At 42.1% G+C, this 13,080-nt stretch overlaps 1 long non-coding RNA gene across 1 annotated transcript; it reads left to right on the forward strand.

Moving 5' to 3' along the window:
- LOC114558181 (uncharacterized) lies at window positions 1–2,172 on the forward strand. The gene is made up of 8 exons (XR_003692932.1): window positions 1–58; window positions 145–229; window positions 331–496; window positions 581–691; window positions 793–924; window positions 1,004–1,115; window positions 1,220–1,369; window positions 1,456–2,172. It is a non-coding gene; the product is annotated as an uncharacterized LOC114558181 (long non-coding RNA).
- The last annotated feature ends 10,908 nt before the right edge of the window (window positions 2,173–13,080 follow it).

Genomic DNA, 13,080 nt, shown 5'->3' on the forward strand with positions numbered 1-13,080 from the left:
CTACAAAGGGCTGGGACAACGTGGCTTGTGTTAGTTGATGAAACTATTATACCACAAGGTAAAAACCTATAAATATATTATACACTACAGCATTAATTGATTTAGTACTGTGTTTTTATTCATTTTGTTTTTGTTTTTAAAAAGCGCTGTGTAGCCCAATCCTATAGACCCCAACACAGAACATAAAACAAAATGCCCCAATAGTAAGGAATAAGAACGCTGCAAACAGGTATTTACGGTTTATTTATCTCTTTCAGGATGTAATATTTATTACCATTTAATTTATCACTGTGTTTATAGTCATCTAATATATATATATTCTTTGTCTAGACAATCAGCCCCTGAACAAAGGATCCGTAAGGGCGACGGCTACTCGCTAGCCCATGTGGCTGAAATCAACCCTGATAAAAGGCCATGTGCTTCTATGCCCCTCTCTGTGAAAGCTGCTACCCCTAAAAACATTCGCCATCGTAAGCCTAAGAAGCAATTTATTGAGGTGAGTTGAAAAGAAAAACAGTAAAATAGCGTTTTTTATTTAAAAAAAAAAAAAGATTTTTTTCTAATCTAATGCTAATTGCAGCCTGAGAAGCCATACCAGAAAGGCCTCCCGCCCAAAAGCAGCCACCATTCCTTTGTTCCGGTCTCATCTTACCCAGCCACTGTATCTTATGATCCTAACACAGCTGCATAGGTGAGAAACCCTTTTTTATCTAACAGAATATATTTACATAGTGTTATAAAAGCTTTTTAAATAAAATGTATATTGTTAAAAAGGCTTTTCCTTTGTTTTAGCAACTAAAGGCTACGGAAGACTTAGTTTCATTGTATTTGACACCTGAGGAGGATTTCACACAGTCACCCCCGTGGAGCAGAAACGGATGTCTACACAAGCCTAAGAAGGGATCTAAGAAGAGATCTATTGATGTGAGTTGAAAAGAAAAACATGAAAATAGCGTGTTGTATTTTAAAAAAAAGTTTTTTTCTAATTTAATGCTTATTTCAGCCTGTGAAGACATACACAGACGGTTTCCCGCCCAAAAGACGCCGCACTTCCTTTGTTCCAGACTCGCCTTACCCTGGACACTGTATCTGCCGATCCTAACACCGCTGCAGAGGTGAGAAACGCCTTTGTATCTAGCAGAATATATTTACATTGTGTTATAAAAGCTTTTTTAATAAAATGTATATATTGTTAAAAAAGGCTTTTCCTTTGTTTTAGCAACTAACGGCAAGGGAAGACTTAGAGTCCTTGCATTGGTCGTCGTCTAAGTGTGATTTCACACATAGTACACCAAAGCCCTACCAGCCACCAAGTGTCTCCATTGAGAGGGAACAAAAGGATACCCCTTTACAAAAGACATCTGATGAGGTGGGTGTGTGCGTGTGTGCGCATGTGTGTGTGTGTGCATGTGTGTGTGTGTCTTTATTTAACCAAAAAATATGTTATACCTCTAGACAATCCATGCCATAGAAGCAGGAGAAGGGTCTGAAGACACCTGACTAACAGCGACAGCCCCTACATCACGCCAAACAAATTGGGAAGCTACAGGAGAAGGGTCTGAAGACATCGAACTAACAGAGACACCGCTTACAGCCCACCAATCGAGTCAGGCAGCTTTGCAGGAGGTCCCTGAATATAATGTAGGTGAATACTTCTTTAACTGTATCTATAGCACCGAGGAAGGCACCGATTATGTCAGCTGTATGCCACACACCTCTGTCATAACTGTGTCAGATAAAAAGTGTAACAGGGGTAATACCTCAATAACCAGTCCTTGATAAGCAAGCAGTACCTAATTATATTACTAACAACCAGTTTGAACACTGTGGGGAACTAGGAGGTCCTGTGCAGGTAACATTGCTTCAGGGTGAAGAGCTTTTTGAGTACTGTGTCAACACTACACCTCAACAACCTCCGTTAGATGTCCATTATAAACAAATACAATCAGAATTGTATTTGTTTCCGAATTACGAAAACAAAACCATGCTTATGAATAAATTAGATGTCTTGCAAACAGCTAAAACACAATTGACTGGTTTGGTCACAGACTTTGGCACAACTCTGGCCAGTCAGGTCAGAGCTAACACGCATTTGGTTGATTTGGTCACAGGGTTTGGCACAACTCTTGTCAGCTCTCTCAATACACTGCTTGTACCTATGATAGTATGCCTTAAAAAGACAATGAATATGCCCCCACAGTAAAAAAGTGTTAAAAAAGGCTATAGTTTGTGCAAAATATATAAAAAAAATATATAAAAAAATAAATGTCACCTCCACCCAAAAAAAAAAAAAAAATCTGAACCCTTAGGTGGGTGTGACGATAGTAGTGATGAGGAACTAGAATGGCCATGCGAGAACGATTTCACAAGAGCAGTAAGCAATCCTCAGGATTTTGCACGATTGTGTGCGATACATGCAAAAATATTCGAAGCCTGGGCCCAATCTATGCCTAGTGATAGCGCTAGTGAAAGCAACAGTGAGAAAACACAAGAATCAGATAGTCCTGCTCCTGAACAATTGTCACATAATGGTCCTTCAAGCGTATATTCCAACAATACACAGTCCAATACAGACGCTACACAATCACCAAATACAGACCCCACAGGCATAGATCAGGGTAATAAGAGACCTGCATGTTTTCCGAGTGTTCCGCCATCAAAACGATCCTGTACAGATGAGCAGTCCGGTCCCCAACCGTCCACAAGCACTTATCACCCCCAGAAAATTCTCAGGGTGGTGCGATGCGGGGAGAGTTTCTAAGGTAACATCTGAAATAGCATCCAGACAGATACCCCTTTTTAATGCTGCTGAATTTCGTCAAGATGTCGACCTGCGAAATATTGATTTGACTGATATTGGCATTGTGCCTGAAAGGGTGTATAGCACCCTAACAGGTTTAATAGAGAGGGCTTTGGGCAATGCAACACAGGACAGCATTTTAAATGTTGAGTTAAAGGATCCGGCCGTAGGTGTACCTATCCAAACAATGTTGAACTCAAGCGATGGCTATAACACAGACACATTTCTGGAGCAAGTTGCACAAGCGATGCAGAGTAACGATAATTCACTGACCGAAGACTCTTTAGAATTAATTGTGACAATAGCGCGCAATATGTCGGGAGGGAATTCTGGGCGACGTCAAAAACTAGGAAGCATTGGTTACGATCAAATATTGTCAGAAAAAGGTAATGCTTTGTATAATCCCAAGAATAATGCTGGTAAAGACAATCTCTGCTTTTCTCTCTGCCTAGCACATTATGTAAATAGCAGATTATCGCATGATGAGAAAATGAATTATGCCAAGCACCTGCATAGTGATTTGGGTTTTGACTACACACATAAGGTTTCGTTCTCTGGTGTTGACAGATTTCAGAAACATTTGAAAATGAAAATTGTGATATTCCATCATGTAGCCGGATGTAAAAAACCAGCGATCTTCAAAACGCACGACAAACCAGATGTGAAAACAGCATGGTTGTATTTGCATGACGAGCATTATTATCTCATCGTAAATAAAACGGCTTTTTTTGGGGCGTCGTACGTTTGCGATGGGTGTTACAAGACCTACCAGAACCCTCTGGGGCACAGTTGTAGTTGGCTTTGTAATGTGTGTTACACTGCTTGTATACCTGACAAGACCATTAAATGCACAGACTGTAGACGCATATATATGCAAATCGCAACAGTGTTTTGAAAACCATAAAAAACCCGATGGGAAACACGGCCTTATACCCTGCGATAAAAACAAATATTGCGAGTCCTGTCACGCAACATATTGTGTCAAAAAATCCACACAGCTGTAAAAAACCGAAATGCCTGCATTGTAGAGAGCCTTTAGGTGCTACGACACATGAGTGTTTTATTCAGCCCCTTGAACGCAAAGAAAGTAGTGATAAGTATCTCTTTTATGATTTCGAAACACGTTATCAATATGGGCGGCATGAAGCTAATTTTGTATGCGTTATGGATATGGACGGTCAAAAAAACTGCTACAAAACATCAAACTGCGTCGCATCATTCATTAAGAACTACAGACAGGAGAAATACAAAGGCTATACTTTTATAGCACACAATGCATCAGGTTTTAACAGTTATATAGTTTTAGAGTATCTGGTGAGTCAGAAACTTTGTCCAACTATTACTATGCACGGTTCAAGGGTGGTTCTGATGATCGATTCTACTTTCAATCAGCGTTGGATCAATTCATTCAGTTTTATCCCTATGGCTCTGTCTAAAACCCCGGCAGCCATGGGGTTCTCAGATCTTCTCAAAGGATTCTTTCCACACAAATTTAACAAGCGAGAGAATGAGAATTATATAGGGCCGTATCCTGCACCTGCTCTATATGGTTATGATGCTATGAGTGACGCGTCTAAGAAAACGTTCATGGAGTGGTACGTTACGGTCCGCGACACACCTTTTGACTTTCGAAAAGAGCTGCTCAGCTATTGTGTTAACGATGTAACGGTTTTGATTAAAGCATGCAAAATATACAGAGAGGCCTTCCACGAGTGCACAGGCCTAGACCCGTTTGCATACGCTACATTGGCCTCCTCGTGTATGGGTGTATTTAAAACGTTGTTCCTCCCCAAAGACTCTGTTGCTCTGACATATGAAGGTGCCTACATTAGGCAAAACAAGACGTGTTCTGACATTTCAATACAGTGGCTAGAGTATGTTGCAGACAGAGAGGGCATTGACATACAACACGCTCTGAACAGAGGTGAAAAGTCATTTGGGCAGTTCTTTGTAGATGGCTATTGTGAAGCCACACACACGTGTTATGAATTTAATGGCTGCTTCTTTCACGGCTGTGATAAGTGCTATGCACCAGGTGAAATCAATCCTCTCACCAAAAACAAAAAACAAACACAGGGTGATCTGTGCATTGAGTTCCATAACAGAGTGGCTGCTCTAAAAAATAATCATCAGCTAAAAGTTGTGGTGATGTGGGAATGTGATTGGAGACAGGCTGTGGACAATAACCCAGACGTTAAGGACTTCATGTTAACATATGAAAAGCCAGGGCGTCTCAATCCACGAGAATCCCTCTTTGGATGCCGCACTAATGCTATGAAGCTGTACCACCAGGTAGAAAATAATACACGGATTTTGATGACATAAACACATACTTTGGCATTGTGAAATGTACAGTAGCACCGCCCAGAAGCTTGTATTACCCTGTGTTGCCCTACCACTGTAACGGTAAACTGATGTTCCCCCTATGTGCTGCGTGTGCCATTCAGATGAATCAAACAACACCTTGCACACATAGCAATCAAGAGCGGATGTTGTCTGGTGTTTGGGTGACGTTTGAATTACAGAAAGCCGAAAAAAAAAAAAAAAAAAAACTGATCAGCTTTTTAAAGCCTAAGTTAAGACATTTCTTAAACGTAAGCAAGAGGCTTCAGGATACCCTGGACATATCAAAACGGAAGACGAAAAACAAAAGTACATAGATGACTATTATGCACACGAAGGCATCCGTCTTGATCCGGCCAAGATATGTTTTAACAAAGCTGTCAGGCATACAAATAAATTGCTTCTGAATAGTCTTTGGGGAAAATTTGCCATGCGTAGCAATATGACTACTGCTGAGCTCATAACCGAACCACCCCGCTTCACACAGCTCATGTTCAGCAACACTTTTGATGTTCGCCAGTTCTCATTCATCTCACCAGATGTAGCGATTGTCCAGTGACGGGGTAGCATCCAGAGTAAAAGACGTGAATGTTATAGGAGCCATGATCACCGCCTATGCTCGCATGGAGCTATATGATTTGTTGGATAAACTGCAGGAACGTATTTTATATTGTGACACTGACAGCATTTTGTTCACAAGCAGAGACGGCGAGTGGATCCCTCCTCTAGGTCCTTACCTTTGCGATTCAACGGATGAACTAAATAGCGCCCAAGTCTGCGGGCTCCTACTGAAGATTATATAACGGAGTTTGTTTCGGGGGGTCCTAAATGCTATGCTTATAGGCCCGCTCAAGGACATACACAAGTTAAATGCAAGGGTGTAACCCTTAATGCCGCAAATGCCAAAGTGGTTACACATGAATTGTTAATTGGTCTTGTTCAATCCTTTGTGACCAAGCAGCAGCCTCCTAACCGTCTGACCACAACAGCATTCACAATAAAGCACGACAAAAACAGTTCCATCTCAAAAACAACACCTTGACAATTCAATTCAATTTTATTTATAGTATCAAATCATAACATAGGTTATCTCGAGACACTTTACAGATAGAGTAGGTCTAGACCACACTCTATAATTTACAAAGCCCCAACAATTCCAACAATTACAGTAATTCCCTCAGGAGCAAGCAGTGCGACAGTGGCGAGGAAAAACTCCCTCTTGGGAAGAAACCTCGGACAGACCCAGGCTCTTGGTAGGCGGTGTCTGACGGGCCGGTTGGAGGGGTGATGAACAGTGGCAATAGTAGTCACATTAATAATGGAACAGTGACTGGATGTAGCGGGAAGCTGCAGGGTTCAGCAGGAAGCTGCATGACATTGCAGGGCACCGCTGAGCTCGGCAGGGAGTGCAGCAGGACCACGGCGACAGCTGGAACCAGGATCTTGGTGCCAACGTTCTCCAAGGAAATACGCTGGGGGAAAAAACATAAGGACTCCGGGGAGTAAACTCCCCAGAAGCTAGGATTAGTAACAAGCATTTCTGGGACGGGATACACACAAATAGTAATAATAATAGTAATAGAAAGGGAGAGGAGAGAGCAGCTCAGTGTGTCAAAGGAAGGAAGTCCCCCGGCAGTCTAGAACTGTAACAGCGTAACTATAACAGCGTAACTAAGAGAAAGACAGGTCATAAGGAGAGGTAGCTTTTTCGGGCTTAGAACTCTCCCCCTGCCGGATCGGGCTTGGCTGGCCTGCCTCCATCTACTTTGTTATGTATTATTAATCTAACAATTATGAAGAGAAGCAGGTGGGCCAGTTAGGTGAACACTGCAACTCCTCACTCCCTAACTATAAGCTTTATCAAATAGAAGAGTTTTAAGTTCATTCTTGAAAGCGATTACAGTTTCTGCCCCCCGTACCCAGATCGGGAGCTGGTTCCATAGGAGAGGAGCCTGATAACTGAAGGCTCTTGCTCCCATTCTACTTTTAGAGACTCTAGGTACCACCAGTAACTCTGCATTCTGGGAGTGCAGTGCTCTAGTGGGACAATAGGGTATTAGGAGCTCTTCTAGATATGATGGTGCTAGACCATTTAGAGCTTTGTAGGTCAAGAGAAGGATTTTAAACTCAATCCTGGATTCAACAGGGAGCCAGTGCAGAGAAGCTAATACAGGAGAAATATGATCTCTTTTCTTAGTTCTTGTGAGAACACGCTGCAGCATTCTGGATCAGCTGGAGAGTCTTAAGGGACTTATTTGAGCAACCTGACAGTAGGGAATTACAATAGTCCAGCCTGGACGTAACAAATGCATGGACTAGTTTTTCAGCGTCGTTTTGAGACAGGATATTCCTAATTTTGGCAATGTTACGAAGATGAAAAAAGGCTGTTCTTGAGGTTTGTTTTAGATTGGCATTAAAGGATATATCCTGATCAAAAATAACTCCTAAATTTCTGACAGTAGTGCTGGAGGCCAGGGCAATACCATCCAGAGTAGCTATGTCTTTAGATAATGAGGTTCTGAGGTGTTTAGGTCCCAGTACAATAACTTCAGTTTTGTTAGGGTTTAACATCAGAAAATTATAGGTCATCCAGGATTTTATATCTTTAATGCACGCTTGAAATTTAGCTAGCTGACTGGTTTCGTCTGGTTTGATTGACAAGTATAATTGGGTGTCATCCTGTGCTATGATTCTTTCTAAATCCTGATTGAAAGTCATCAAATAAACTATTGCTATGTAGAAAATCACATAACTGATTAGCAACCACCTTCTCAAGGATCTTGGATAGAAAGGGAAGGTTAGATATAGGTCTATAGTTTGCTAAGACCTCAGGATCGAGGGTGGGTTTTTTCAGAAGAGGTTTTATCACAGCTACTTTAAATGACTGCGGAACATAACCTGTTAATAAGGACATATTGATCATATCTAGTAATGAAGTGTTTACCACGGGTAACGCTTCTTTGAGTAATCTCGTTGGGATGGGGCCTAAGAGACAGGTAGAAGGCTTAGCTGAGGATATCTTTAACATTAATTGTTGAAGGTCTATAGCAGGGTTCCCCAATTAGATTTCCAAAAGGGCCAAATTTGGTCCGGCATGCTAAGCCGAGGGCCAATATGTTTGTTTTTTTGGCGACAGTTTTATGCACGGATGTAACTGCTATTGTGATTTTATAATTATTAGTAGTGTTGTTAGGAGTCACATAAGAGAAAAAATGAAAAAAACATTTGTCCAAAACAAACAACTTAATTATGAAATGCCCCTGGAGCATATTCTGCGCAAACAAAAAGTCCAGCAAACACATTCACACACACACAGAGCGTCCACTCCTGTCTGGAACACCCAGGCTTTGGATAGCTGCGTTCAGTCGGTCTTTCTAAAAGACAGAAGGACAAACACAGACAGACAGAGATTTTTAGTTAGTTACTTTTCAAATGTGTTATCAGAATATGCCAAATAAATGATTGGGTCTTGTTCACTCACCAATCAGTGAGAAAAGTGAGAGCGACGGTATGAGGCAACCTTTCTGATGTCAGGCCTGTATTCTGTTGTGGCGATCCTGAGGCACTATCCAAGATGTGAATCTGAGAGTCTGTTTCTGTCCTGGCTCTTGATAGCATTCATTGAAGAAAATGCAGATTCACAGATGTATGTTGAGGGGAACATCGTGAGTAGGAACATTGCAATATCTCTGGTGTTTTTAAAACGAGCTTGGGGAACCAGGTTGATCCAAAAGTCACTCACCAGTGCATCCTTGTGTTGAGCTTTGAGCAAATCAGATGTTCCCATCTCCAAGATCTCCATCTGAAGAGCCGCCTCATCTATGGAAGGTACCAGCTTTTTGGCTTCTGCAGTCCACTGGCCGTCAGCTGACACAGAAAACGGCTGTCTTACGAAGAGAAGGATGTCAGCTGAGAGTTTTAGGGGAGCTTTCAAATCTTTCCTTGAAGTTTTCTGCCAGCCTGGACACAAAATCCTTCATTGCTGGATCTTCCTGCATTTTATTCTTCTCACAATGCTCACGCAGACGTGGGAAGTGCAACTTTCTCCCATGAATGTCTCTCTCCAGGAGGTGCAGCTTTGACCGGAAAGCTTCAATCGCTTCATACATGTCAGCAACAGTGTGGTTCTTGCCTTGTAGTCGCAGGTTAAGGTGATTTAGATGAGACATGATGTCACACAAAAAAGTAACATCTGATATCACCTTGTTGTCAGTTAAAAAGTTCAAAAAGTCGCTGGCTTTTTGGCTCTGCAGGCTGGATAAAAATGACACAAGTTCATCACGTAGGTCACACACCCTCTCCAACACACGGCCTTTGCTCAGCCAGCGAACGTCATTGTGGAGCAAAAGATCCTTGTGTTCAGCTGACATTTCCTCGAGTAATGCTCTAAAAAGGCGATGCTGCAGACTAGAGCTCTCACGGACAAAGTTAACTAGTCGTGTCACAGTATCCATGGTCTCTTTCATTTTCCCACACAGTTTTGCGCACAAAACTGACTTGTGAATAATGCAGTGAAATGCCAGGAGTGCTGGGTTAACGGCAGAAAGCCTGCTTACCAAGCCCTGGCGGTGTCCCACCATCGACGGAGCCCCGTCGGTAACAACAGAAACAATTTTACTCACATCTAAGCCATTCCTTTCGAAGAACTGCGTCAGCTCGTTGAATATGATTTCACCGGTTGTGCGTCCGGGTAGAGAAATCAAACACAGCAGCTCCTCCCGGGATGTCTTCCCATCAAAAAATCTTGCGAACACAGACAGCTGTTCCATGTCGGTTCGGTCACAAGACAAGTCTACTACTAGTGAGAATGCTTCGGTTTTCCTCAAATCTGTGAGTAGACTGGAAAAACACTCCTCCGCTAAAACTTCGACTCTTCTGGTTGCCGTGTTAGCCGACAGCGGCACTTGATTCAACAGCTCAACAACTTTTTTTGGGATTTTTTCCTCTTGGTTTAAAACTTTGGCAGCCATGTCGATTGCACATTGTCTAATTAATTCGGCATCGGCGAATGGCTTCTTAGCTCTTGCAAGCTTCCAAGAAACGTGTAACGAGGCAGCTGTTGCGCTCTCTTGTGCCGATGTTGTTTTACACAGTTAAAACCGAGTGCTTGTATGATGTTAACATGCTTGCAATTTTTTGTTTGCGCTGGTCCGATTTTTCTGGATAGTTGGCATTAAAACTGGCAGCATGAATAGAGTTAAAGTGCCGCTTCAGATTGTCCGCTTTAATTACGGCTACAGTCTGCATGCATATTAAGCATGTTGGCTTAGCACTGTTGTGGTCCGGTAAAAAAAAACCAATACCTCTCAGTCCAGTCAGTTTTGAACTGACGGTTCTCCTGGTCTACCTTGCGTATCTTGGCGAATGCCATGTTGGTTTGACTGCATTTAATTATTTTTTGGTAGTCAATTTTGGTCAGTGTTTTTGATGGAAGGCTAGCTGGCGAGCGGCTGCGGCTACTGTGTGTGTGACACTAGCTAGTCGAATGGAGACGAGTGCATAAGCGCCGCCAAGCACGCCTTACGTATGCACGCGTAAAGGCCACAGGTCAAGTGGAAGGTGTGGGATAATTTCAAAATAAATTAGAGCCACGGATATTAAATGCATGTTTATTATAACAAGTGAATGCCAATGCTGTCAGTGTGGGCCAGACATTTGGCTCTTGCGGGCCGGATCTGGCCTGCGGGCCGCTAATTGGGGTTGGCTGGTCTATAGGATAAAAGCAGTCTAAGTATATGTCGAGACTAGTCGTTATTTCCAGCGACTCTGCGTTTAAAGGTGAACCGTTAGAAGTTGAGGGCAAAAGGTGACGGATTTTATCTCTAATTGTTGTAATTTTATCATTAAAGAAGCTCCATGAAGTCATCACTACTCAGAGCTAGAGGAATAGATGGCTCAGTTGAGCTGTGGCTATCTGTCAGCCTGGCTACAGTGCTGAAAAGAAACCTTGGGTTGTTCTTGTTTTCTTCTATTAGTGATGAGTAATAGTCTGATCTGGCTTTTCTTAGGGCCTTCCTATAGGTTTTGATACTTTCTTGCCAATCCAAACGGGATTCTTCCACTTTTGTGGAACGCCACTTACATTCGAGGTTTCGCAAGATTTGTTTTAATTTGCGAGTTTGGGAGTTATACCAAGGTGCTAATTTCCTTTGCTTCATCATCTTCTTTTTCAGGGGAGCAACGGAGTCTAAGGTCGTCCGTAGGCAAGTCGTAGCACCGTCTACAAATGTATCAATTTGAGAGGGACTGAGGTTAACATAGAGGTCCTCTGTTATGTTAAGGCATGACATAGAGTCGAATGCTGTTGGAATATCTTCTCTAAATTTAGCTATAGCACTGTCAGATAGGCATCTGGTGTAGAAGCTTTTATCTAATTTAATATAGTCAGGTAGTAAGAATTCGAAAGTGATTAAAGAATGATCTGATAATACCGAATTCTGCGGAAATATTATTAAATCCTCAATTTCAATACCATATGCCAGCACAAGGTCCTGGGTGTGGTTAAAACAGTGCATCGCCTTGTGCACACTCTGACTGAAACCGATTGAATCCAGTAATGAGTTGAAAGCAGTACTAAGGCTATCATTGTCAACGTCCACATGGATATTAAAATCACCTACAATAAGTACTTGGTCTGATTTAAGGACTAAACATGATAAAAACTCTGAGAATTCAGATAAAAATTCAGTGTTTTTGATGGAAGGCTAGCTGGCGAGCGGCTGCGGCTACTGTGTGTGTGACACTAGCTAGTCGAGTGGAGACAGTGCAAAAGCGCTTGCCAAGCACGTCTTCTGCGTATGCACGCGGTAAAGGCCACAGCTCAAGTGGAAGGTGTGGGATAATTTCAAAATAAAGCAGAGCCACGGATATTAAATGCATGTTTATTATAACAAGTGAATGCCAATGCTGTCAGTGTGGGCCAGACATTTGGCTCTTGTGGGCCGGATCTGGCCCGCGGGCCGCTAATTGGGGTTGGCTGGTCTAGACCTTAACGATTCATACTTGTATACACGTGTAAGGATTACAAACCCTGATGGAACATTGTTGGCTAACGCAGCTGATGTAGGTTTTATAAATTATCCTGGATGCAGTCTTTTTTCACAAGTAGATATAATGTTGGGTGATAGACTGATCACACAGTCTTCAAATACGTATCCTTATAGAGCCCTTATAGAATGTCTTCTGAATTATGGAAAGGACACATTGGCTACGCAATTTAGCACAGGGCTATTTTGTAAGGACACAGCGGGCAAAATGGATGAGACCTCTATCACAGGCGATAATTTGGGGTTGACACCAAGGGGTGAATACACATCCGAAAGCCATATTGTGGAATTAATAGCACCAGTACACGCAGATTTGTTTTTTCAAGAAAAACTGTTGCTAAATGGTGTGGACATGTCTCTGAAATTCATCCGTTCAAAAAATGACTTTGTACTAATGACCCCTGGAAATGTCCAATTCGCTGTGAAAATAATGTCTGCTAGTCTATTTGTCAAGAAAATAACAGTGGCACAGATTGTTAGACTAGCTCATAGTCGTGCCCTGCAGCATACTAATGCAAAGTATGCTATTGACAGAGTAGCTCTAAAAACCTTCTCAATACCTACAGGCACACGTGCTTGCAACCAAGAAAACTTGTTCATAGGACAGATTCCTAAATTTGTAGTCATAGCTTTCGTAGATAATGAAGCATACACAGGATCGTATGCCCGTAACCCCTTTAATTTTGGAAACTATAATACAGAATTTATTAGCCTTTTATGCAGATGGACAGCCTCACCCAGCCCGTCCTTTTCAGCCCCTTTTTCAAAGAGGGCAATATGTACGGAATATTATCAACTGATTGAATCAACAGGATGCCATTTAAAAGACAGGTCACTAGCCATAACACGAGATGATTTTGGGGCTGGTTATACTCAATTTTGTTTCAATTT

Source organism: Perca flavescens, chromosome 7 (genome assembly GCF_004354835.1).
Source record: "Perca flavescens isolate YP-PL-M2 chromosome 7, PFLA_1.0, whole genome shotgun sequence".
NCBI classification, from domain to species: Eukaryota; Metazoa; Chordata; class Actinopteri; order Perciformes; family Percidae; genus Perca; species Perca flavescens.